The 23827-nt window shown below is 45.8% G+C and overlaps 1 long non-coding RNA gene across 1 annotated transcript; it reads left to right on the top strand.

The window, feature by feature from the left end:
- Nucleotides 1-5406: 5406 nt before the first annotated feature.
- LOC308564194 lies at nt 5407-22251 on the top strand. Its single transcript, XR_013999905.1, has 4 exons — nt 5407-5533; nt 19453-19683; nt 20801-20904; nt 22034-22251. It is a non-coding gene; the product is annotated as an uncharacterized lncRNA (long non-coding RNA).
- The last annotated feature ends 1576 nt before the right edge of the window (nt 22252-23827 follow it).

Raw genomic sequence — 23827 nt, 5'->3', positions numbered from 1 at the left:
TGCACAGGGAGCCCCAAAGAGAGAGGGGTTGATTCTGCCTGAGGGAGAGAAGGGGAGGGGTGTCCAGGCAGATCAAGGCATGAGGTGGGAGAGTGCAAGCTGTGCAGGTGGACTGGTAGGCAACCCCGTGGGAGCAGAGTGGAATGTGTAGGTGGGATTGGTGAACCTTTGAAAAAGTCATTTAGGGACCAAAATTGAGGGGTCCAGTGTCACGACTCCCCTTAATGACAAATAGCTGCTCAAGACCCTCATGTGAAAGTTGTATTTCCCATATTTCCGGGGATTCTAGAACTGCATTTGCTTTTTTGACATGGATGTGTTCTACCAGTCCTAATATGATTCATATTTTTCTTTAAATCTACTCATTTTTAAAACATTTTAAAACTTGAAAACATTTAACAATAACACGTAATATCACAATTTGGATGTGCTAGCTCAAGCTGTAATTCAATAAACACGTAACAATGAAAATAATAAATGTTTCTCCGTGTGCTATATAAAATCATCTTGAGTCCCATGGTACTCACATTCCATTTTGATAAAAAGCATTCTAGGGTGATTTAGATGTGAAAAAACAGTTTCCTTATTTCTTCTATCACTCTTGTGTCACATTCAGTGACCCAGCAGCTTCTCGTCTACCGAGACTGCTGAGATTTCTATGACCAGCAGGTAAGGTTTATTGCATCCTTTGAAAGAAGTCTTTGGGCTTGGATTTTTCTTTTTTATCTTATTTTCTCCCATTTCTGTGGTGCTGAAGAATGTGCACTTGTCCATCCAGTGATAGTCCACCCACGTCTCTCCTCTTGTGCTTCCCAGCAGTGCAGCTTCTGGTGGTCACTTGCCTGTTTAAAACTTACAGTGTTTTTTTGTGGGGCGTGTGTGTGTGTGTGTGTATTTTCTGCCCAGGAACACTCATAAATAAAAGGAAGGGAATTTGTAATATTAAGCATCTTGTCTCTGAATTAAAGCCCCATTTTACAGATGAAGAAACTGAGGCTCTGATGGATCCAAGTAACCGTGGGTCTCAGGGCTGTGTGGCCAGCCAGAGCTGGGCTCTGAATCCAGGACTGTCTAGAGATCCAAAGCCAAGGGCTCTCTCTCTGGCTCCTCAGTTCACTTGGGTGAACTCTGTTTCTCATCCACTCCACAGACATTTGCTGAATTCCAGTTATGTACCATGTGCTCTATGACAAGGGAGGTTCAGGGAAGAAGATGAATGAGAGAAGCTGTGTTCCTGGGGCAGTCAGAATTATAAGGAATTATTATGATTTTAAACAATTAAATGTAATTAATTTTTAAGTTTAAAAAACTTACTTATTTTGTATTAAGTAATACATGCACATGGCAAAAGATTCAAATAGTTTATGAAAAATCTAAGATTAAAAGCAAAACTTTTCCCCATTACTCCTAAATACTGGGTCTGTTCTACAGATGAAACTATCATGAATAGCTTATTATTTTTACTTTACTCTGCCATTTTACAGAGACTTTGAAGTGACTGACAGTAAAGGATGGGTTTTTCCCCTTTATAACATTAATATAGAAATAGAAAACCAAGTCCCTGAAACAAAAAAGGAAGCTAGCTTGTAATGTAGTTGCTATGACTGAACATCAACTGCTGCTTAGCTTCCCGGCAGCCAAAACAAAAAGGGAACAAGCTGAGTTCCACAGCTCTCACTGTCACAGAGGAAGAAGCCCTCTGTTATTTTGGGTCCTCAAGCCTCAAGTTTACTTCTCACCTGGAAGCCCACGTAGGGACATCGATAAACACAATAATTAAAGTTTTGGGCAACAGCTTGACCACAAATGCCAATTTTTGTCTGTCATGTCTTGTCAAGACCTTTAATTAAGGTCAAGGGCTTAACATTAAAGCAGACATCAGTGAGGGCTTGGCTAACCTGGCTCAAGGGACGACTGTGACACAAAGCAGAATGGAAGAAAGGCTAGTGAGGGCTACAGGTAAAGGACAGCAGGGGCTCAGAGGACCCCGGGATTGCAGAAGTCCCCCCTTAACCATGGGGAATATGTTGGGAGACCCTCAGTGGATGCCTGAGACCATGGATAGTCCCAGACCCTAATCAACTTGAACTCTGCTGGGAATGTGGCAGCAGATTCTCCATCGGCAGACACAGCCCCTTCCATAATTTTTTTATCTTTCAGTCCAAACCTATTCCTGAGTCTGTACGACCATCGCTTACTTGCAGTAAACAGCTTGGTGTCACTTGTTTCAGAGGATCCCTTGCTGAAGTCTCCGTACAAGCTCAGTGTCGTCCGGCACAAGAAGTCGCCATCAATCGGAACACATTTTCTGTTCGTGTCTTCCACCCACAAATTTAATGCCTTTTCCATCTTAACTGAGCACTCATCACGTACTGTGGCTATAACTTTGGCAATCTGAGGTGTCACAGCAAAACCAGTACAGATTTCTTTTCCCCTCTTCACAATTTCATTCTTAGAATAGATCTTAGCAACCTTAGCATACAAGTTTTTTCTTTCCTTATTAAGTCAGAACTCTCACCTTTTCCCTTAAAGGAAGTACTTTACGGCTTCTCGTTGGCATATGCGAAATGCTGGCATTACTGCTCTTGAACTTTGGGGCCATTAATAAGCAAAATAAAGGTGACCTGGAGACAAGCACGGAGATTCCGTGGCAGTGGGTCTGATCACCTGGATGGCTACTCGCTATTAACTAGTGATCGGGGAGTGTACAGTGTGGATGTTGGGGAATGGGATGAGTCACATCTCTGCAAAATCACATCACGAAGTTTCATCACATTACTCAGGGTGTGTGCAATTTAAAACCTACAAAGTGTTTATTCCTGGAGTTTCCCTCTTAATATTTTTGGACAGCGGTTGACCACAGGTGACTGAAACAGTGATAAAGGGGCACGTCTGCATTTGCAAGTTAGGCATGGAAAAGAGGAGTCAATAGGCAGAGAAGGGGGTGGCAGAGGGGCATCCAGGCTCAAGGAGCTACTGCAAAGGCAACAAAGAAAATGAAAATGCTTGGCCTGTTTGGAGGTCAAAGTGTCTATGGTAGTGGTGAGGGGACGGGTTGAGAGAGAGAGATTCTAAGAAGACTTCCATGAAGGAGGCTGGATTTGCTGCTTGGATGTTTTCTAGCCCTTCCGAGACAACTTTTTGTTGAGTTAAGCGAAAACGAATGAGAATCAGATGGACCACATTTCTCTCGAATACACATGGGCTTAAAAATGAAGGGGAACAAGAACTTGACAGAATGTGTCTTGGCTTCTGCCAAACCCAAAGTATTTGAAAAATCACACAAGACACATCTCGAACCCAAACACATGCCTGGATTCTCCCACTCCTAATTGCAGCTGCAGCCGTTTAATGGAATGAATTGTGTAGAAGAAAATGGGGTCTGAGTGGAGGGGCCCCGTTAAAGGGGCGAGCGATGCGGGGCGGTCAGCCAGGGCGCCTGGAGAACGCGCGTCTCGCTGCCCCGCGGAGGGAGGGCCGCTGCCGAGCCCACCAAGCTGCTGACCTCGCTCCCTCGTAGAACAATTAACCCCCCGGCTTATTTAACTTCATTGTATCACGTGTAGAAAGAATTCAGCATCTCTCGTTTCTCCCCCTCTCTGTCTCTCAGATTTACATTTCAGAGTGTGAAAATGAAAAGAAATATGTTTCGCATCAGGCTCCATTCACATGAGTGGAGACCAAATGAGAGATGGTGGAAAGAGAATGAAGTCGTCAGTGCGCTCTTTATTATAATGCTAAACTTTCGGCTGGAGGATCGGGAACATGTGAAAAGGGGAAGAAGTTGGGCCCAGAGAGGTTGACTGACTTGTCCGTGGTCCACAGTTGGTTAGCTGTGGAATTCAGACACAAGCAAGCCTGGGTTTCTGATTCCCGCCCTTTCACAGCAAACCTAATTTTGTCAGGCTCAGTTTCTTCCTCCCTTCCTTCCTTCCTTCCTTCCTCCCTCCCTCCCTCCCTCCCTCCCTCCCTCCCTCCCTCCCTCCCTCCCTCCCTCCCTCCCTCCCTTCCTTCCTTCCTTCCTTCCTTCCTTCCTTCCTTCCTTCCTTCCTTCCTTCCTTCCTTCCTTCCTCCCTTTAATGCAGATATTTTTTGAGTGCTCAGTGATGGCAATGGGCTCCAAAGGTAGTTAAGACTCAAACTCAGTCTGGAGGAGCTGCCATGTAACTGTGCTGTTTCAGGGTTCAGAAATCAAAAAAGAAGCAGCCACTGAAATGGGTGCAATGGGGGTGGGAGGTAGGAGCACAGACAAGGACGACTCCACAGAGGAGGAAGCAGAGGTCTGGGCCTTAAAGCCCGGAGACGCTTTGCTGGATGGACCTGTGAGAAGTGGGAGAAGGCAGGAGGAGCATGTGGGTGTGGAGAGATGGGAGAGCAGCAGGGGCCTGGGACACCCTGAGGCGGGGCTAGATTTGGGAAGGGGATGGTGGTGGTGGGGCACTGGATGAGGGAGAAGTAGGCAGGGGTCAGTCTCAAAGGGTCTTGCATTCCATGCAAAGCAGGATGGTTGGACTGCACGGTGGTGTCATACCCATGAGGGCTCCAAGTCTAGCCTCCTGAAATGAAAGTTCTTAAAGAGGATTCTGACTTAGATTTTTACATGTTTTATTACTATTATTATTATTGTTGTGTGTGTACCATGATTGTTGAGCAGTCTACTTAGGATTCATGTACTTTTCTGACTGTAGGCTGCACCTCAATAACAAAGGAAATCAATGATATGCTGGGTAGGATGTTTACCAACTTTTTAAACTACAAGGTGTCAGCTCACTAAAACAAAGATTATGATAAATTGGAATCCACAGAATTATCTTTCTCATCCCAGGGCTCAGGGAGTGTGACCCAAAGCAAACCTCGGGAAAACCAGTGGGAACAGGGGGAAAATCTATCTGCTAAAGATCTCCACTTGGATGTTCTAGAGATTCCTCCAGCTTGACACATCTCTCATATCTTGCCCCAAACATGGTCTTGATCCACAGTTCCTGATCTCAGTGACACTGTCAACTCGGGGTCACTCCCCAGAAACTCGGAGCTCTTCATGGCTACTCTTTCTCCCTCACCACTCTTACTTAGGTAGTTTCCCAGTCCTACTGACTTTACCTTCTAAATGTTTCCTTAATATGTCACTTTCTCTTCGGCCTTAGGTTCACCGATCTGGCTTTGGTCCTAGTTGTCTTTTTCACAGTCTTCCACTTAAACAAGCAAGCAAGCAAACAAAAAACCCACTTTGTTTTTAATTTATGCTATCGATTTATAATTGCCACATGATCACTTGCCTGGATTATTGCCATAGCTCTCTACATGGCCCCCTGCGTCCACTCTTAGCCTCAGGAAACCATCCTCCACATGCTGCTGGACTGATTACTTTTGTGTGAAGATAACACATCACCGCCCATCCTTTACCGTCCTGCAGGGCAGCTGCGGCTCTCACAAGAGTGGCCGTCCTTTGGGCCTCCACGAGCCCCATCTCTTGCTGTTCCAGCCTCCGACTTTGCGCGGCCCGCCACTGACAGCTCATGGCGTCCAGAACCAGGTGAGCTGCTTTCTGTCTGCCCGCTTGCTTGTGTTCTTTGGTTTGCATGCTTTCGCTTTCTTTTGTTTTTGTCTCTGTGCCTTTGCTCATACTGTTCCCTCCCCTGGGGATCCCCTTCCCACCCATCGCTTACTACCCCAAGGGGGGCTCTTTGAAGAAGGATTCCTTCTGAATCAGCCTTTCATCCTCAGCACCTGACAAAAACTGGCACATTTTAGATGTTCAATGATTATTTAAAAAACAAAAACAAAAAGAAAGAAAAAATGTTTACTAGATGAGAGTATTCGTGACTCGAGAACAGCCTAAGATGCCCATTCTCTTGTTCATTCATCTGCATGAGCTCATTTAATCTTTGCAGAAGCTCATGGGCACGGTGCCATTCCTATGATATATACTGGTATAGTCAAGTTGATTTTTTTATTATGTAGATATTGTAGAGGTTGGTAAATAAATAGCAACTGCCCTGAGTGAGCTCTCCCCACTCCACCCCACCCCACACGCTGGTTCCTACCCTGGATTCCCCTGGTGCTCTCTGTGATCCAGCAACCAAAGGGTTAACTCCAAACAATGTAGGGGGGCCGCATAGGTTGTTAAAGGGTGGTACACTGTCACCCCTCTCTAGGGGGGAGGTTGCACAGGCCCATGTTACAGAAACCCCCTCACCCCGCAGGTGTGTGATGCGCTTGCCTCTGAGTCCAGGCCTCTTCCCAGGACACGTCAAGCCTCCTGCTCCTGCCTCTTCTAGTCTGTGTGTTGTCAAGCATCTGGGCTGGCCGACCCTCCTTGAGCCTTGACAAAGTCCTCTGAGCACAGAGTGAGGCCCAGGATAACCTAATGTCAGAGGCTTGAGAATGGCCTCCCCAGTTAATCAAAGCTTAAAACATAAGCAATGGGGGTGTTTCTCTACCCCCCCACCCCGTAAAGATCTGTGTGTATGTGTGTTGCAAATTCAAGATCAGTAAAATTAAATTTAGTTCAACTCTTTCAAACAAAATTACATTGACAAGGAGACACAGCGGACGTTTCTGGCCTGACGCATAATTATTTTCCTTAGGTTATAACTGTTTCCCTGTCTTTCACTATCCAAAAATATAGAGTTCCCTTTTCAGCTCATACCAAGAGACAGTGGGGCAGCCGGAGACAGAGCACAGAGCACAATATTCATTGCTGTTCCCGGACACAGAGTCCAAAACTTTACACATAAATAAAAACATCCTTCTGCGGGTGAAGGCTTTGTGCTCCGAAGCTCATAGTCTCAGCTGACTTTGCCAAACATCCTGGGATTTGAAGGACTTCACTTGCACCTCCTACGTGCCCCGCGACACCCATTCCCGGTCCTCTCGCCCACCAGGAAACCAGGACCGCCTCCTCTGAGGCCCCGTACTGTTCCCCTGCCTTCAGGGGAGCTTCCGAATGAGCTGCTACAGCGTGGCCTTGGTGCCAACCTGTCCCTCCGGAAGTCGTGAACACAGGAGACATCAGGGCAGTATAGAGGCGGCCTGGGCCATGTCACAAACCCGTAGCAAGCCTGCGAACACTGACTCAGCATCTTCTGTGGGCAAAACCCTCATCCAGGAGAAAGGGCGAGTCTGTGTTTCCTTGAGTTTCAGACCCCCCCCCCCCATTTTAGCATCTTTAAAACTGGGATGGGCATGCCAGTCAATGGCTCTTATAATCTCTGTTGGACAGGTTGCTAGTCATGACTTGTTCATGCCTTAATCAACCGATTTCATATATAAATGTATATAATATGCGCAAGAGTGATAAATGATCTCAAAAGCTATTTCTAGGTAAGCTGAGAAGGGCTCTTTGATGAAGTACAAAGTAGAAATTCCAGGCGATAAAAAGGCAATGTGTCATGGTGTCATTGGCAGCATTTTTTCCCTTAGTGGTTCATAAAAGGATGAAATATGACATTTGAGAAGATGATCCCCCTTTTTCTTCAAGGAGCTCATGTTTTAGTAGGAAAAGACACTAGCAATAAGAGCTGCGACAGAGGAAAGCATAGGGCGCTGTGGGCAGACAGCAGGGAACTGGCCTGAAGGAAAGGGCCTGGGAAGGACTGAAGGGGAGCAGGCAGAATGCGAAGGATGCCTGGCAGTTCATCAGGCAGAGAGGAGGAAGCGCGTTCTAACCAGAGGGAGGTGTGCAGAGGCAGGGATTACAGCCCCTTGGGGAAGGATGAATATTCTGTTTCTAGGTCAGGGCTAGACAGTTGAGGACTCCCAGATGCACGCTGAAGGATCTGGTTTTATTCGGGGAAGGGACATGATCGGGCCTGTGTTTTAGAATGCTACCAAGGGATGGGCGGCTGAGTGGCTGTCGAGCAGCCTCACATAGTGGCACAGCTGTGGAGAAGACACTCTGGCCTTGGGGTCTAGTCCAGGGAATTGGCAGGTTTAGGGACTGGGTTAGTCTGCCCACCCAGGGCTGCTTCAGCTCTCGGGGCTGGAGTCACATTATACGGGCTCTGAGCTATGGATGTTTATATTGTATTATATTATATTATATTGGCTTATAACATACCATACCATACCAGTCATACTATACCATCTTGTATCTTGATTTACAATGAAAAGTAGAAGTATCACAGTGAGGACAATTCTCTGGTTTCCAGCATTCTCTCCCCCTAGAAGATCTGTCCTTGGGAAGCCAAGGATGACCAGAAGGTTACCTTGTGGGCCTGGAATCCAAGCAGGAGGTCAGTTATGGTCTTTTTACTCTAAATGATTCAGCCCCTGACAGCCTGGTGCACCTGTTCTGCCCCTGGGACAGAAAGGCCCACACCCCATTGGTGAGGACCCCCTTCCCTCAAACAGCGCTGGGATCTACCTCTATGTCTCACCACGTCTGTGCCATGATCTACAAAGCCCTAGGCAGCCTGGCTCCCTGTTTCCTTCCTGACTCACCTCCTACTCCCCACTTGCAAACTCCCTTCCAGCACTAGCCTTCTTGTGGCTCCTTCAACACTCCTGGCACCTCCCATCTCTGGTCTTTGGCATCTGCAATTTCTTCTCCCTAGGACTCTCCTCGAACATCCAAATGGCAGATTCTCTCATTTCAAGTCTTTGGTCAAGTACCAACTTCTCGGCCTCACCAGGCTTTAAAATATTGCAACCCCCCCTGACGGGTATAGCTCAGTTGGTCGAGCATCGTTGCATGCACCAGAAGGTTGCTGGTTTGATTCCCAGTCAGGGCACATGCCTGGGTTGCAGGCTTGGTCCCCAGTGTGTGAGGGGGCATGCAGGGGGGGGAGAGACAGCTGATCAATGCTCTGCTCGCACATCAATATCTCTCTCTCTCCCTCTCCCTTCCTCTCTAAAAATCAATACAAAACTTTTCATATTATATATATGGCAACCCTCCCTCTCCAAACTTGGAAATCTCCATTCCCTTTATTTTCTCTATCACTTGTCACCCACTGGGGTACCATTTATTTTTCTGAGTTATCTCTTTTGTTGTCTGACTTGCTCCCTGGAATATATGCTACACAAGAGCAGGAACCTTGTGTTTTGTTCACTCTACATCCTCATACCTAGAGCAGTGCCTGGCACACGGTGAAGGTTCAGTCACGTCACTATTTGTTGAATGAATGAGAAAGTGACTCTGCTTTTTCTGTGCCTCAGGAGACTAACACTCCTCTTGTTGCCTCTGGCCACTTCTGAGGGACACATTCCTTCCTCAGATTCCTTAATCCTAGATCAGGTTGTTCTCCAGGAGCCATTCACTCTATCTCTTTTCAGCTTTGCATATCTTTGCCCTAATGCTTTAGGGCATCCCACTGTCACTTCTAACTAGTCCCGTGACTGGCCAGGTGAGTAGATAGCTGCCACCCTGGAGTCAGGCCCTCTGACCCCCATGCAGCCCCCTCTGTGTGGACAGCGGGTAATGAGGAGTCAAGATGGATTTGGGAGCTCTGGAAAGAAGGTACGAGGAGGTTGGGTGAAAAGAGGAGAGCCAAATAACAGGGAGCAGGGGCGTCTGAGTCACAAAGTAGTGTGGGTCATTCAGGGAGTGTTTCATCCATGACATTCATTTATTTAAGGTCAAAGCTCACCACAATTGAATTCCAGCTGAGCAGCGGACAGCTAACTGCGGTTTGCAGGGGTAGTAATGGTTGGACCCACAATTCTATGCCCTATTTGAGGGGACTTCTCCAGTGAGGGTCCGGAACCCACTGAGATGGCCAGGCCAGGCTGCAGGCCTCCCCACATGGTTTCCAGAGAACCTTCTGCCCTCTGGGCTGGAGAAAGGCCAGCCTGAGACACCTGCAGCCACCTGCAAGATTGAGATCTCTTAACACACGGCTTTGTAACTGCTGGTACATCTGTCTGTGTCAACTGGACAGGGAAGTCTCTGGGAGCAGTAGAGCTCCCGTTTGCAACTACCCACCCCTTTTATTTTCCCTTTTAAAGACTTTTTTTTTTTTTTTTTAGAACAGTTTTAGATTCACAGCAAAATTGAAAGGAAGGCACAGAGATTTCCCACATAACCCCTGCTCCCTCCCTCCCCCCACATGCATAGCCTCCCTCGTTACCAACATCCCCCACCAGAGTGGTGAATTTGTTAACTACTGATGAACCTACATTAACACATCATTACCATCCAAAGTCCGTAGTTTATCCTTGGTGTTGTACATTCTATGGGTTTGAACAAATGTGTAAATGACATGTCTTTATCATATGGTGTCATACAAAGTATTTTCACTGCCCTAAGAAAACCTTTGCTCTCTGCCTACTCATCCCTCTCCCCTAACTCCCAATCCCTGGCAATTACTCATCCTTTTATTGCCTCCATAGCTTTACCTTTTTCAGAATGTCATATAGTTGTAGTCATACAGTGTGTAACCTTCTCAGATTGGCTTCTTTTACTTAGTAATAGTATTTAAGGCTCCTCCATGTCTTTTCATGGCTTGATAGCTCATTTTTTTTGTTAGCACTGAATAATATTCCATTGTCTGGATATACCACAGTTTATTAATTCATTCATCTACTAAAAGACATAAAAATATTTTAAGTTGTGATAAAATATACATAACATAAAAAATTCACCACTGTAACCATTTAAGTGTACAGTTCAGTGGTATTAATTATATCCACATTGTTGTGCAAGCATCCCCACTATCCATCTCCAGAGCTTTTTCATCTTATCAAACTGAAACTCCATACCCATTAAACCATAACCCCCCATTTCCCCCTCCCCTCTGCCACTGGTAACCTCTATTCCTATGTGTCTATGAACTTGACTACTCTAGGTACCTCATCCCAGAGGAATCCTACAATATCTGCCCTCTTATGACAGGGTTATTTCACTTAGTGTGTCTTAAGTTTCATCCATGTTGTAGCATGTGTCAGGATTTCATTCCTTTTAAAGGCTGAATACTATTACATTGCACATATGTAGCACATATTTTTTATTCAGCATCTGTTGATGGATACTTGGGTTGCTTTCCCATTTACCTTTGAGTTATCTCATGTTCAGAATACCAAATAGGTGTTCGGAGAGCGGTTAGTGGGTGAACAAAGCTTAAATGGCACCTTGGGAAGGTCTGTGGTGGAGGAGAGCTGAAGAAAGCTCCCCCCCTTGAAATAGGGGTTCTGTCCAAGCAAGGAGTGGGAGGATGCTGATGAGTGAGTCTACACAGTTTCTGAGATCTTTGTCACCTCCATGTTGGTTTCCGTTGTCTCTTGTTTCTAGTAGTGATTAGCAGTAACATTGTCAACACTCAAAGGGCTGGTGCATCTGTTTTTAGGGAAGACAGGAAATGAGGACTGGGGTGAGTCCATCCCATTCTCAGCCTACTCAAGATCAAGTGCAAGAATTTAGCATTGATTAAGCATTTATGGGCACCAGGCATTGTACTGGCTCTCATCCATCTGGTTTCACAGATTCCTCCTTAGAAGCCCATGAGGTCAGGATTATCACCCCCGACCCCAGGTACTCCCTGAAATCCAGCGAGGATCAGAGCTGGTCTAAGGTCTCGCAGCTCTTAGAGCTGGACTTGGGCTGTTGCTGCAATCTATGCTCTTACCTCCAAATGCCACTATCCCCAGGTGGGCTAAGCCATGGCTATGGTTTGCATTTGGAAAATATTTGCTAGATTCTAGGACTAGAGTCCAAGGCCTAACCCTACAGAGTCCCTGGGGCTGGTGTAAGATCGGCCAGGATAGGTTTTTGGACATTGTGATCCCAGAGTGAGCCAGACAACCCCTCAGGCCCTTCAGCCAGGGCGCCTTAGCCCAGTTCCTGTAGCCTCTGGAAGGTGTCATGGCTGGTGCAGAGCCAGTCTGAGTCCTGACCCTCTTACCTGAGTATTTCTTGCCTACTTAGGAGGCCCCAGATGGCCAGGCAAGGGCCTCAGGTCAATTAGAAGTTGACTTCACCTAGAAAAAGAATGTCTCCTTCTCCCTTATCTTAAATCTGTGTTCCCATTGTGGCTGCTGGCTCCTCCCTCAGGCATCAAAAACCGTAGGAGCCAGGTCAGCTGGCATTCTCATTCTGGAACCTGCCACTTTCAGCTATGTGTTCTTGGGCCAGTCACTCATCCATTATGTGTCTTGATTTCTCCTTCTCTGAAATGGGGAAAATTATTGTACCCACCTTATAGTGTCAATTTGGGGTTTCAAGGAGTTAAAACATATAAAACATTTAGCACCGAATCTGCATGCTACAACTCAATAAATGTTAGCTTTCATTGTTAGTAATTCCCTCTAGGTGTGCCTTCTTCACGGGGAATACCCTTCCAGTCATTTCTCTTGCAGACTCAACTCTCCTACAACTTCCTCCAAGAAGTCTTCCCTGATTCTGGCCAGAGGGATGGAGACCTTTAAAGAACCCACAGTGCTTTCACCCTTTTACTCATGTTGTTTGTTATTTGTGGGCCTGAATCCTCTCCCTTGCTGATTTGCAAGCTTCCCTGGGTGGGGACAATGTCTTTTTCACTGCGCAGGCTGTGCAGCACCAGGCATGACTCCCCTCCATCTCGGGACCTTTGATCTTCAGGCCATGTGGAGATAACAAGTGCTGCCAGGGTGAGGAGACCCAGGGTTCCATGGAAGACACAGTGTGTAGTGGGCGTGGGCACATGTCTTTGTTCTGGGCTCCAGGTTCTCCATCTGTGCGGTGAAGAAGCTGGGTTGGATGACTTCTGAAGTCCTTCCAGGCTTGACCACTTTTCAGATAAACAGAAGGTGCTAAATCCTTCAGAAAGTAATTTCTCCCCTCTGCCAAGCTGGATGTCCCAGCCTCCCAAATTCCAGCTCAACGTCCATGTGTTCATCGTTGGGTTTAGAGCTTAGATGCCGGGGCCTCAGGGACCTGAGGTTGAGTCTCGGTCCTACTAATGGTGGTCGCATGAGAGTTACTTCCTCATTTCTGGGGGACAATCTTTCCTCATCTGTACATTGAGGATGACAACCTGAAAGTTATTACAGAGGGTGTATTATATGAGCTAATTTTTAAAGGGCTTAGCACTGCCTATGATGGAGCCAATCAACCATAGCTATGAGAAGGAAGGAAGGAAAGACATCTGTGGCTCCCCTTTCGACCAAAGGTTTTCATAAACAAAAAACAGTTACGTTTAAAAGTGGAGTGGGGCTGGGGGGAATAATGAACACCATTAATTAATATGCTAATTAATTTTACTAACAGTAGCCCTTAGTTCTTAGGCTGTATTGCAAACCTTCCTTATAAACCAACAGATAACAATATTGACTAATTGAGATCAGTCTGTGCCAGGCTCCAGGACAAGAGACTCGTATGAATTAGCTCCTTAAGTTTTCCTTGATATGCTCTGTAATAGATGTCACTATTAAGTCCATTTCACAGGTGGGAGAACTGAGGCACTTGCCTGAGATCACAGGGCTGATGTCAGGGGGGAGGTCAGGATATAAGTGCAGTAGCTGGATTTCCGATTCTCCAAGATGAACCACTAGGCTTTATTCCCTACCTTGACAGCGGATGCAGTTGCAGGCTGGGGACAGGCGGCTAGGTGACGTGAGCATAGTGGAGCAGAGGGGAGAGAGGAGTGTTGTCAGTCTTCTCTCCTCATTTCCCATGCGCCTGTTGTAATTCAGGCATTCACCTTTCCTCCTACACTCTTGCAACACCTGAGCCTCCTGTTGGTCCATACCTCCACTCTGGCCTCTCGGGTCACTCTGCCAACCTAGACAGCCGGGGAGATCTTTCTGATACCAAATCTCACTGTTCAGCTACATCGTACATCGTTTAAAATACACAAACAGCCCTGCCCGATGTGGCTCAGTGGTTAGAGCATTGAACCGTGCACCGAAGGGTTGAGCATTCGATTCCCAGTCAAGAGCACGTACTTGGGTTGCAGGTTTGATTCCTGGCCTGGTCAGGGCGCATGAAGGAGGTAACCAATCAATGTCTCTCTCTCTCTGTCTCTCCCCCCTTCCTCCCTCCCTTCCACTCTCTAAAAATCAGTGGAAAAAAATATCCTCGGGTGAGTATTAAAAAAAAAAAAGTATTAAAAAAGATAAACACACAAAAAAGTAGGGGACATATATATACTTTCTACAATAAATGGTGGTGAGCCCTAGCCAGTTTGGCTCAGTGGTTAGATCATCAGCCCGAGGGCTGAAGGGTCTCGGGTTTGATTCTGGCCAAGGGCACATACCTTGGGTGCAGCCTCGATTCCCAGCCCGGTCGGGGCGTGTGCGGGAGGCAACCAATTGGTGTATCTCTCTCACATCGATGTTTCTCTCTCTCTCTCTCTCCCTCCCACACTCTCTGAAAAGCAATGGAAAAGATATCCTCAGGTGAGGGTTAAAAAAAAAATGGTGCTGGAACAACTGCCATTCAGGAAAAAAATTTACACACACACACAATTGGAATCCTACCTCACACCTCATGCAAAATAAACTCCAAGTGATTTAAGTATTTAAAAACAACAAAGAGAACTATATAAAAATGTATAACCATTTTTATAATTTTGAAATGGAAAGAGCTTTCCAAAGAATTTTGCAAAAATACCGAAGTTTTAACAGATGGACAGACTTTTCTATATAAACATTTAAAATTCATACATGTGGAGACCCCCCCCCCCCACAATACAATTAAAGAGAAAAAACCAAATATTGGGGAAAATATTTGCAATGTATGTGACAAGTGAAAAGTTAATATCCGTGCCCACTGAGCCTTCTTTCAAAATTATAAGAAAACTTTAATGACAATTTGGACAAAGGGAATGCGAACTGCCAATTACAAAAGAAGAAATAAAAATGGTCAACAAACACCTTTTACAACGGAAACCTGAATTTTGCACCTTAAATCCCTAGAATTCAAGGCCCACCTCGAATTCCAGGCCTTCGCTTTGCGAACATATTTAAGAGCAGTGAGAAGGTGTGGGGCCTGTGGCTGGGACGGACACGTCCTGCGGGGCACCCCCCGTTTCTTTCGGGGGAGCTGGTGAGGCAGCCGCCCCGAAGGGTCCTTGCCAGCCGGCGGCCGGGAGAGCGCGGCTCAGGGAGCCCCCGCGGGCGGGCAAAGAGCAGAAAGACCAAAACCAATGAAGGTGCCCGCTGGGTGTGCCGACCGTAGAGGCCCCCAGCCGCCGCCCTCCCCCTGCAGGCCATGCCCCGGGAGGTGGGAGGGAGAACACTGGGGCAGATCCCTTTTCAAAAACTCAGTGGCTGTATCAATATTGACCCCCAGCAGTGCATGAGGGCCTGGTTCCTCCAGTTCTTGCCAACACGGGCTGTTACCTGTTTCATTGTAGCCATGGTCTTGCCTGTCCATGGTAGTTTTACTTTGCATTTCCCTATGCACCTTTTAATCCGTTTATTGGACATTTGGATATACTGTGTGTGTGTGTGTGAGAGAGAGAAGTGCCCACTCAAGTTTCTTCTCCTCCTGCAAAAATTTTTTTTTTCTGTTGGGTTGTCCATCTTTTTATAATTGATGTGTAGGAGGGAGTTCTATATGCCTTCTGTTTACAAGTCCTTTGTTGGATATATTTTTGCAAATATATTTTCTCAATCTGTGCTCTGTGTTTTCAGTCACTTAATGGTGTCTTTGGAGGAGCAGTTCTTATTTTTAAAGTATTAAAAAATATTAATATCTATATATTTAAAATACCCAATTTATCAAGTTTTTTTTTTATGGTTAGTGTTTTTTCTGTACTATTTACAAGAAAATTTTGCCTACTTTAAGATATATGTATATATCTTATATAAAAAGTATATATTTTACAAAGCCATGATGTTTTACTTTTAAAATTTAGGTCTATAATCCATCTGGAATTGATTTTAATGTGCGGTGAATTTTTTTCTCGTGTGTTTATCCAATTGATCTGGCACCATTTATTGAAAACAGCGTTTTTTTCCCCTCTCTGCATTGCCACCTATATCATAAATCAAGTAACCTATATTTATGAATCTGTTTCTGAATTCTCTCTTCCACTCTATTGGTCTATTGTGCCCAAACCACACGGGCTTAATTACTGTAGTTTTATAATACGTGGTAGTGTAAGACCTCCAGCTTTGTTCAAGATTGTCCTGAATATTTTTTGGTCAATTTTGGTATTCACCAAAGCTGAACAATTGCACTCCTACGTGAATACTTAATAGAAAGAAATATGCAAGCGCGTCCATAGCAGCTCTATTTGTAAGAGCCCCCAGTTAGCAACAACCCGAATGCCCATCAACAGGATAGGTAAATAAATGACTGCAAGCAAACGACAGCAAGCCAACTAGCACTACACAAACGACATGTTGTGGTTAAATCTCGCAGGAAGGATGTTTAAGACAATAAGCGAAACCAAGAGAGTTCATCCTGGGATTCCATTAATACAAGGTTCAAAATCATGGTGCAGGCCTTCTGAGGTGCCCGATATATTCCCTTTCTCTTTGTCAACATTCAAAACACATATGATTGTGCACCTGTCATATGCATATTGTACTTCAGTTAAAACCTTACTTAGAATTTATCCAGATCAATTACATATATTGAAGGCTTACTTGGGGGGCTGGTAAGGGATGGAGGAACAAGGCTCTCAAATTTTGCGAAGCATGGTGGGAGCAGACGCACCCCTTCACTCAGGCTTGCCTGGGGTTTAAGGAGGTTATTGATGCTAAGTAGGATTTCAACTGTTAGTCAAGAGCTGTTAGTGTTTTTGAGGCCAGGAAATAGAAACATATGAAACTAATGTGGCAAGTTGTATTTTTAATTTGAAACAAGGTTAAAGTTTAATTTAAGGCCTGACTAATTTCCTTGGCACTCTGGGGGGTAGTAGGTATGTTGTAATCTGGATGGTGAATATAAAAACTCTAAAATCTTGAATATGAGGAGAATTGATCTATGGATCCCTTTACCCTCTATTTTGGAGGACACTGAACTAGTTACTAACCAATGTGGTTACTACAAGTTACTAGATGTAGCTTCACCAGTGAAGTGAAATGTAGTTATATTTGTTAAAGAAAGAAACAAGCAAGCAAAAGCCCCTAAATTTCTCTGGAAAGGGAGGAGTTGCCAGAGTAGCCCAAGAAGAAACTATACTCATAGGTAAGGTCCAGGGGAAACATTGGATACTATGAAGCAACCAGCGAGAGGAAGATGGAATTTTCTGTCTAATCGTTGGCAATTTGGGGAAATCCCAAAGGACCAAATGTTCTGGAAGAAATTTTGTATAGTAAGAATGTCCCCAAATTAGACCTCTCAGCTTAATTCAGGCCTTCTGGAACCCGCTGGCTTCATGAAGGGTAGTTTGATTGCTTCCTTAGAAATGTAAACCAACTCGATTCCACCGAGTGTGGGTAAAAGCCAGGCTGGGCGGACTTGGTTACTTGTACAATGCGGACTGGTTCTCACAGATGGAACGAACTGTTATTTCACAGCTACTTTGTTGTAAAGTATCTCAGCCCTTGGAAAAAGTGTGTAATGGAAAGGACTCTGGAGGCGGACAGATGAAAATGCCACCCCTTCCGTAGCCATTTGCAGGTTCTGTGACCTTGTAATGCCTCATCCCAACTTCTCTGTGCCTCGGTTTCCCTTCTGAAAACTGGGGTAATAACTTACACCTTGGATTACACGCGCTCTGTGAGAATGAACTCAGACACCGTGTCTGGCACATAACAGGCCTTCGGCCAATAATCATAATATTATTTTCGCAATGCTTTCTGGCTGATGTCATGCTGGACAATAAACAGCAGCATTGAGCATTTCCTTTTCTAGGTCACTGTGCCCACAGTTAAGAGTGTGCACTCTGATTCCACTTATACAAAGTTCAAAAAACAAGCAAAGCTAGCATACAGTGTCAGAAGTCAGGAAAGTCATGTCATTTGGGGAGATGGGGCAATAGTGCCGGTGTGTGGGTGCAGTCTGTTTCCCCTTGGTTCTCTTCGACTCAGTCCTCAGGCAAACAGTGGGAGCTTGGCAATTAGTCAAGGAGTAGTATGGACCTACTGATTGGTCGGTCTCTGCTACTAGCCTTGAAAACGCAACATAGTATGTTTTGAACTTTTAAAACAACAACAACAGTAACCCACGGTGAGAAATACTTTTGTACTGATTTCAGTACATATGTGTTTATAGATGAAATAAAAGTTTCACATGACAATGCCTATAACTGCAATGCACCCAGAAATTTTATATTCTAAAGTCTTCTATTTCACTTAAAAAATTTTTTTTATTGCTTTTAGAGAGAGGAAGGGAGAGTGAGTGAGAGAGAAACATCAATTTGTGGTTCCACTTATTTATGCACTCATTGGTTGATTCTTGTCTATGCCGGGACTGGGGATGGAACCTGAAACCTTAGCATGTCGGGACATCGCTGTAACTCAACTGAGCTGCTAGGCCAGGGCCTCTATTTCACTTGGTAAAAAATGTTGGTTGCAATCCACTTTATTGATTTTATTACCTATGAATGGGTGAAATCTTACAGTTTGAAAAACACTGCTCTCACCCCAGCGCCTCAGATTGCAGATTAGAAAACTGAGGCACAGAGTTGGAAAGAGAGTTGGAAAGAAAATAGTTAGATGACACAGGACTGAGGCCAGATTCATGGACCCCAAAGTTCTGGTCATTTACACAAAACTCTGCATGGTGGTGTATTCCAGGTGTGTGCACAGCATCACTCCAGGTAGGCTGGAAGGAATATTTGTCTCTTTTCCTTCCTTCCTCCCTTCCTTCCCTTCCTCCCCTTCCTCCCCTTCCTCCCCTTCCTTCCTTCCTTCCTTCCTTCCTTCCTTCCTTCCTTCCTTCCTTCCTTCCTTCCTTCCTTCCTTCCTTCCTTCCTTCCCCTCCCTCCCTCCCTCCCTCCCTCCCTCCCTCCCTCCCTCCCTCCCTCCCTCCCTCCCTCCCTCTCCTTGTAAAGGTTCTACAAAGGCTCTTAGATACAACCTTCAGAAGCAGTCTCATTGCTAAAAATAGGCACTAGAATACCTTCTCCTGGAGCTCAGATCCCCACCTGCAGCTGCCCAGGGTGAACAGACACCTCACCTCCTTCCAGGCGGCCTCTGGAACTGCCCAGGCCGTGGTCAGAACTAGCTGTTCTTGAGGAACCCAGTGGTTCAAGATCTTCTCCTGCTTTCTGCAAACAGCCAGAAGCAATTTATCAATCTGCCCCTAGTCCACCACTGCTTGCAGAGGCAGGGTTGCCTTTGCTGTGGATTTTTCTACAGGCTGCACCTTCCCCGCAATGCCGGGCCTTCATAGTAGATGGAGCTTCTGACCCCCTCCTCCGTGCTCCTGGTCACTGAGTGCTGTGCCGGGACTTTCTTTCCTCTGCTGTTCCTTACCCCCATCCTAGTCACGTCTACCCAGTGAGATGTACGCTCTGAATCTTGCTCACCCTGCCCCAGGACCTGGCTCAGTAAATGTGAGTTGAATCAAAGTAAGCTGTGCTCGTTCCCAATTTGTTTCCCTCGAATTACCTTTTGCCTTTTTTTTTTCCAATTCAGGGAAGGACATGGACTTTTGGCTTTATATTCACGGCTGCACCAAAGCCCAGACATCAGATCTAAGCGGCCTGCTCTAACGAACAGATTTCTGCCTAAAGATACACAAGGCTGTTGCTGAAGCCAAGTTTACAGGTTTCTTGTCACGGCAGGAGCCTTTTATGCCAATTGCTACCTACACCTCGGCCTCGCTGCCAGCTGCTCTTTGGCTCAAATGCCTGAACCTCTGCTCAGGTATGTGTGTCTGTCAGCCGGGAGGTGGGCGCTGCTGATCTCCCCTTCTCCATCCCCTCGACAGCGGCAACTGGCATGGATTCGTTTGTTTCTTTATCAAATACTCACTGAACCGCCTGGTCAGAGCTCCATTGCTGGAGATCCAGCGGCCAAGGGAGACAGATAAAGTCCTTGCTCTGCCGATGTTTATATTCTAGAAAAAGGCACCTAATAAACATGTAAACAGTAAACATGTAAACATGAGGTAATGTTAGATAGTGTGTAAGGGTCTCAAAGAAAAGAATAGAAGAAAGGGTAATGAGATAGGAGGACTGGGCTGGTCTCTGGAAGGAGATAACATGGGTCGGAGAGCTGAGTACGTGCTAAAATCTAGCCCAGGTGAAAGGGGCCTGGGAGGGGGTAGAGTGAGGGTCAGAATTATGGTTATTGCATGAGGCCAGAGGAGAGGCAACTGAGGGAGAAAGGTGGGAGTGGAATCCTACCACGAGTACCTTCTATATTCCAGGACAGCCCCAGGAAGGAGCCTGGATTTTATTTTAAATGCAATGAGGATGCCTGTAATATTTTAAACAAAAAAAATTAAAAAAAATTTTTTTCCAACCATATTTTGTATAAAATACAGAAATCGGCTGCATTTCTATACACTAAAAACTATGAAAGAGAAATTAAGGAAGCAATCCCATGTACAATAGTATCAAAAACAATAAAATAATTATGTGGTAAATAATACTAAAAATAAATAAATAAATAAATAAATAAATGCAATGAGGATGCATCTCTTGAACACCTTTCTGACTTTTCTCTCAGCAAGTTGCAGATTGCTCTCCCCCTCCCCCCCACCTAAAACTTCTGGTCTTGAGGGCATTTAAGTTATCTATTTACTAACAAAACTGTATCCTTGGTGCAAACAACATTATGACAAGAGATAAAGGAAAAGCAATCACGCCTCCATCTCCACCATAACTAGCAAGAGGATTCTCATCTTTCATATGACGGTCCAGTTCTTGCCAACATGCACACTTCTTATGTCTTCCATTAGGTGAAAATGACCCATGGTATGGGGCAAAATCTCGATTACAGTTAACGCATTCCACTCCCTCTGTCTTCCTTTCCCCAGCCCACCTGCTGACTGAAACTAACTTCGTTAACCGATGCGGCCAGGCATTGTGGGAATTGTTTTAAGTGTATTATCTCAAATAATCAGCATAACAACCCTCTGAGGTAAGTGCTATTATTATTCTCATTTTGCAGAGGCTCAGAAAGATTAAATAAATCGCCTAAGATTATGTAAATTCTCATCACTAGTGATACGTCAGGATTCAAATCCTAAAGCGCCTGTGCTCTGGACCCTCACCTAGACCCCCACCCTGCTGCTCGGTCAGTTATAAGGAAACTTCACAAAACCAGGTTCTTTTGCAAGGAACTTTGCTCCTGCCTAGTTGGGCTGAGAAAGGGACTGTCGTTGGGTTTCCTTCATATTTATCTCCCACACTTACGGTAAATAAGGCTGATCATTAACATGCGTATAGCTTGGTAAATAAACACTTAAATGTTTACCAAACACGTGACCTCACTTGACACACAGTATCCTCGTGTCAAGGGCTCTAAGGAGAGAGAATGGATCTTAAGGGACCAGCCCAAGGTCATCTAGGCTGCAGGAGTCTTCTGCTGCCACACCAGGGGGATGAAAATGGGTAGGGGATGGTCGGTAGACACTGAAGTTCTCTTTTCTTGTCGGTGGACTCTCCTGTGCTGGATGTTACCGTGGGAGAGGACGTAGGGCTCAATGTTCTCAATGGCCTCCTGCATAAAGGGTTATGTTTTGGGCTATTGAGTTGCCTCAACACTTGTCCCAGGCTCTTGACTTTTGGAAACTATTTGCCATGTGGTGTATCACTAGTTCCCAGGGAATCCTGTGAAGTAAGGCAGGGATCTTGTGTCCAGAGTGACCCAGCTGGGTCAAGGCAAAGGTGCTGGAGTCACTGTTCCAGGTTTTCTTTTCAGCACACGAAGTCAACGCTAACTGGGCGAAAACAACTCTGCTCCCCAATAGTTTACTGCTCACAAGGGCTTTCACACCTATTATCCCAACAATTCCCAGGGAGGCAGGCAGGATTGCTGTTGTTTGTGCCCATTGTATAGATGAAGAAACTGAGTCCCAGAGAATACACTGAGATGGTAAGTGGTACTCAGGACTAGAGTCCCAATTTGTCCAAGGCAAATCCAAGCTTTGTCCATGCTGTTTCCACAACATGATGCCTTTCTTTTTTTCTTTTCTAAAAAATAGATATGAAATGTCCAGCAGCCCGAAAATGGTTTATTTAATGCATTCCTCCCCCTTCCCTCCCAGGATAATGCACCTTATAGACCTATTCTCCAGGCAGCATCTGAGCATCTGGCAAATGGCAGGATCTCTCCCTGTGGCAGCTGGAAGCCAGCGAGTGAAACATTTACCAAGTTATTGACATAATGGCTCCCCATGTTTGTGTAGGTATCAGGCAGTTATTGATTGCTTTTTAACACTATGTTTTAAAATGAAAATAAATGACAATAAGCCCAAAATGGCCCTAATAGGATGTCAAGAAAAATCAATACTGGAGTATGGTTGAGTCTGTAGTCCTGGGAGGGAACCCAATGGGAGGCCCATTCAGTGTATCTGAACTCATTGATGGGGCTGAGGACTTGCAGGATGGGAGGGAGTTCAGGGGGCCTTGAAAACGAGGAGGGGGCTTGGTCAGGGGTGGGGAAGGAACAGTTGGAGAGTTAGTAGATGAAAGATCACTAACTCCAAGTGGATGATCTCATGACTGTCACAGGATCCCTGCTAGTGAACTATCAGCAACAAAGCAGGGATGAGATCAGAGATATGCAAATCAAAAGGAGATAGAACAGTTGACCGGGAGCAAGGGTATCCAGAATTTTAACATATCAAAGAAGGATTGTGTCTATTTAAAAGCTACCTGGTCATTTCTGGAATCTTGGAAATTGGGAACTGCTGAGGCTGATGGGATCTTGGCACCTGACTTGACTTGGAGCCTTTCTCCATGAGGGTAAGTGGAGACGGAGGCTCCAGGACACATTAGCTCAACCCTGCTACACTTTCAGGTCACTGTATCTGGGACTCTCCACGATTCTACAGGCAGGTCTTTCTATAAAGAGAGCATCTGCTGGTCACACCCATGGGGCTGCTGAGGCCGGGAACCTCGGAGCATTCAGGGCTGGGGATGAAGTGTTAGACATGATGATAGAGTGAGCAATGGCTGTGAGCAGGGAGGGGGAGGGGTATTCTGACTAACCACTGGGTTTGGCCAACAAAAGATCCCGGTGACCTTGGTAAGAACTGTTTCAGTAGCAGAATGGGCCTGGTGCCAGCTTGTGGGCTGTGCAGGCCTGGAAAGGAAGAGAGCTGAGCCAACTGCAGTGAGAGCTAAGGTAATAGCTGGAGGGGGGTTGCAATGGAGGAATTCTACATGTATATATTTATTTTGCAGTGTGAAAGATGCGAGCACCGACAGATTAATGGTACTGAAGAGGGAGAGGCCCATGGACAGTGTGGGGCCCCTGAGGAGACGGATGGGGAGGTGGCAGGCTCAGGTGGGAGAAGAGAGGCAGGGCTGGAAGTCTTCTCTGCAGAGCCCGAGGGAGCCAGTTTGGGGTTTGAGGGCGTGGAAGTTTGGAACTGGCTGCTGAGAATAGGGGGGTGTCCTCAGCAGGGGTCAAGGGAAGGCTTCCTGGATGATATTTCAGACCCAGCACAACACCCCCCCCCCCCCCCCCGGAACACAATTGTGAGGGCCAGTCAGGGCTTATAAAGGTCACACTGTGTCTCCACCTTCAATGATGCAACCACGAGTAACAGTCAACAAACCTTGTCTCCAGCGTCAAAATGAAAGTGATATTAGAAACAGCCATTATGAAATCTGGACACATCTTTCTTACTGCGTATCTTCCAGTATGTAGCCCTGCCAGCCCTGTGTCTTTATCCCCTCTCCCCACAGGCGGCAACTCACTGAGGGTCCAGGGCTGGAACCTCACATCTGCACGCATGCATCGAGAGGAAAGGGAAGCAGGGTGAGGACAGGAAGCCTCGGTGCCGGGCAGTGGGGAGCCCAGAAAGATCACATTTCCAAGAACTCCAGTCTTG

The sequence above is a fragment of the Miniopterus schreibersii genome (genome assembly GCF_964146895.1).
Source record: "Miniopterus schreibersii genome assembly, chromosome: 11".
Taxonomy (NCBI): domain Eukaryota; kingdom Metazoa; phylum Chordata; class Mammalia; order Chiroptera; family Miniopteridae; genus Miniopterus; species Miniopterus schreibersii.
Note: the sequence above shows the minus strand (reverse complement) of the source record. Positions and strands in the feature narration are given on the sequence as shown.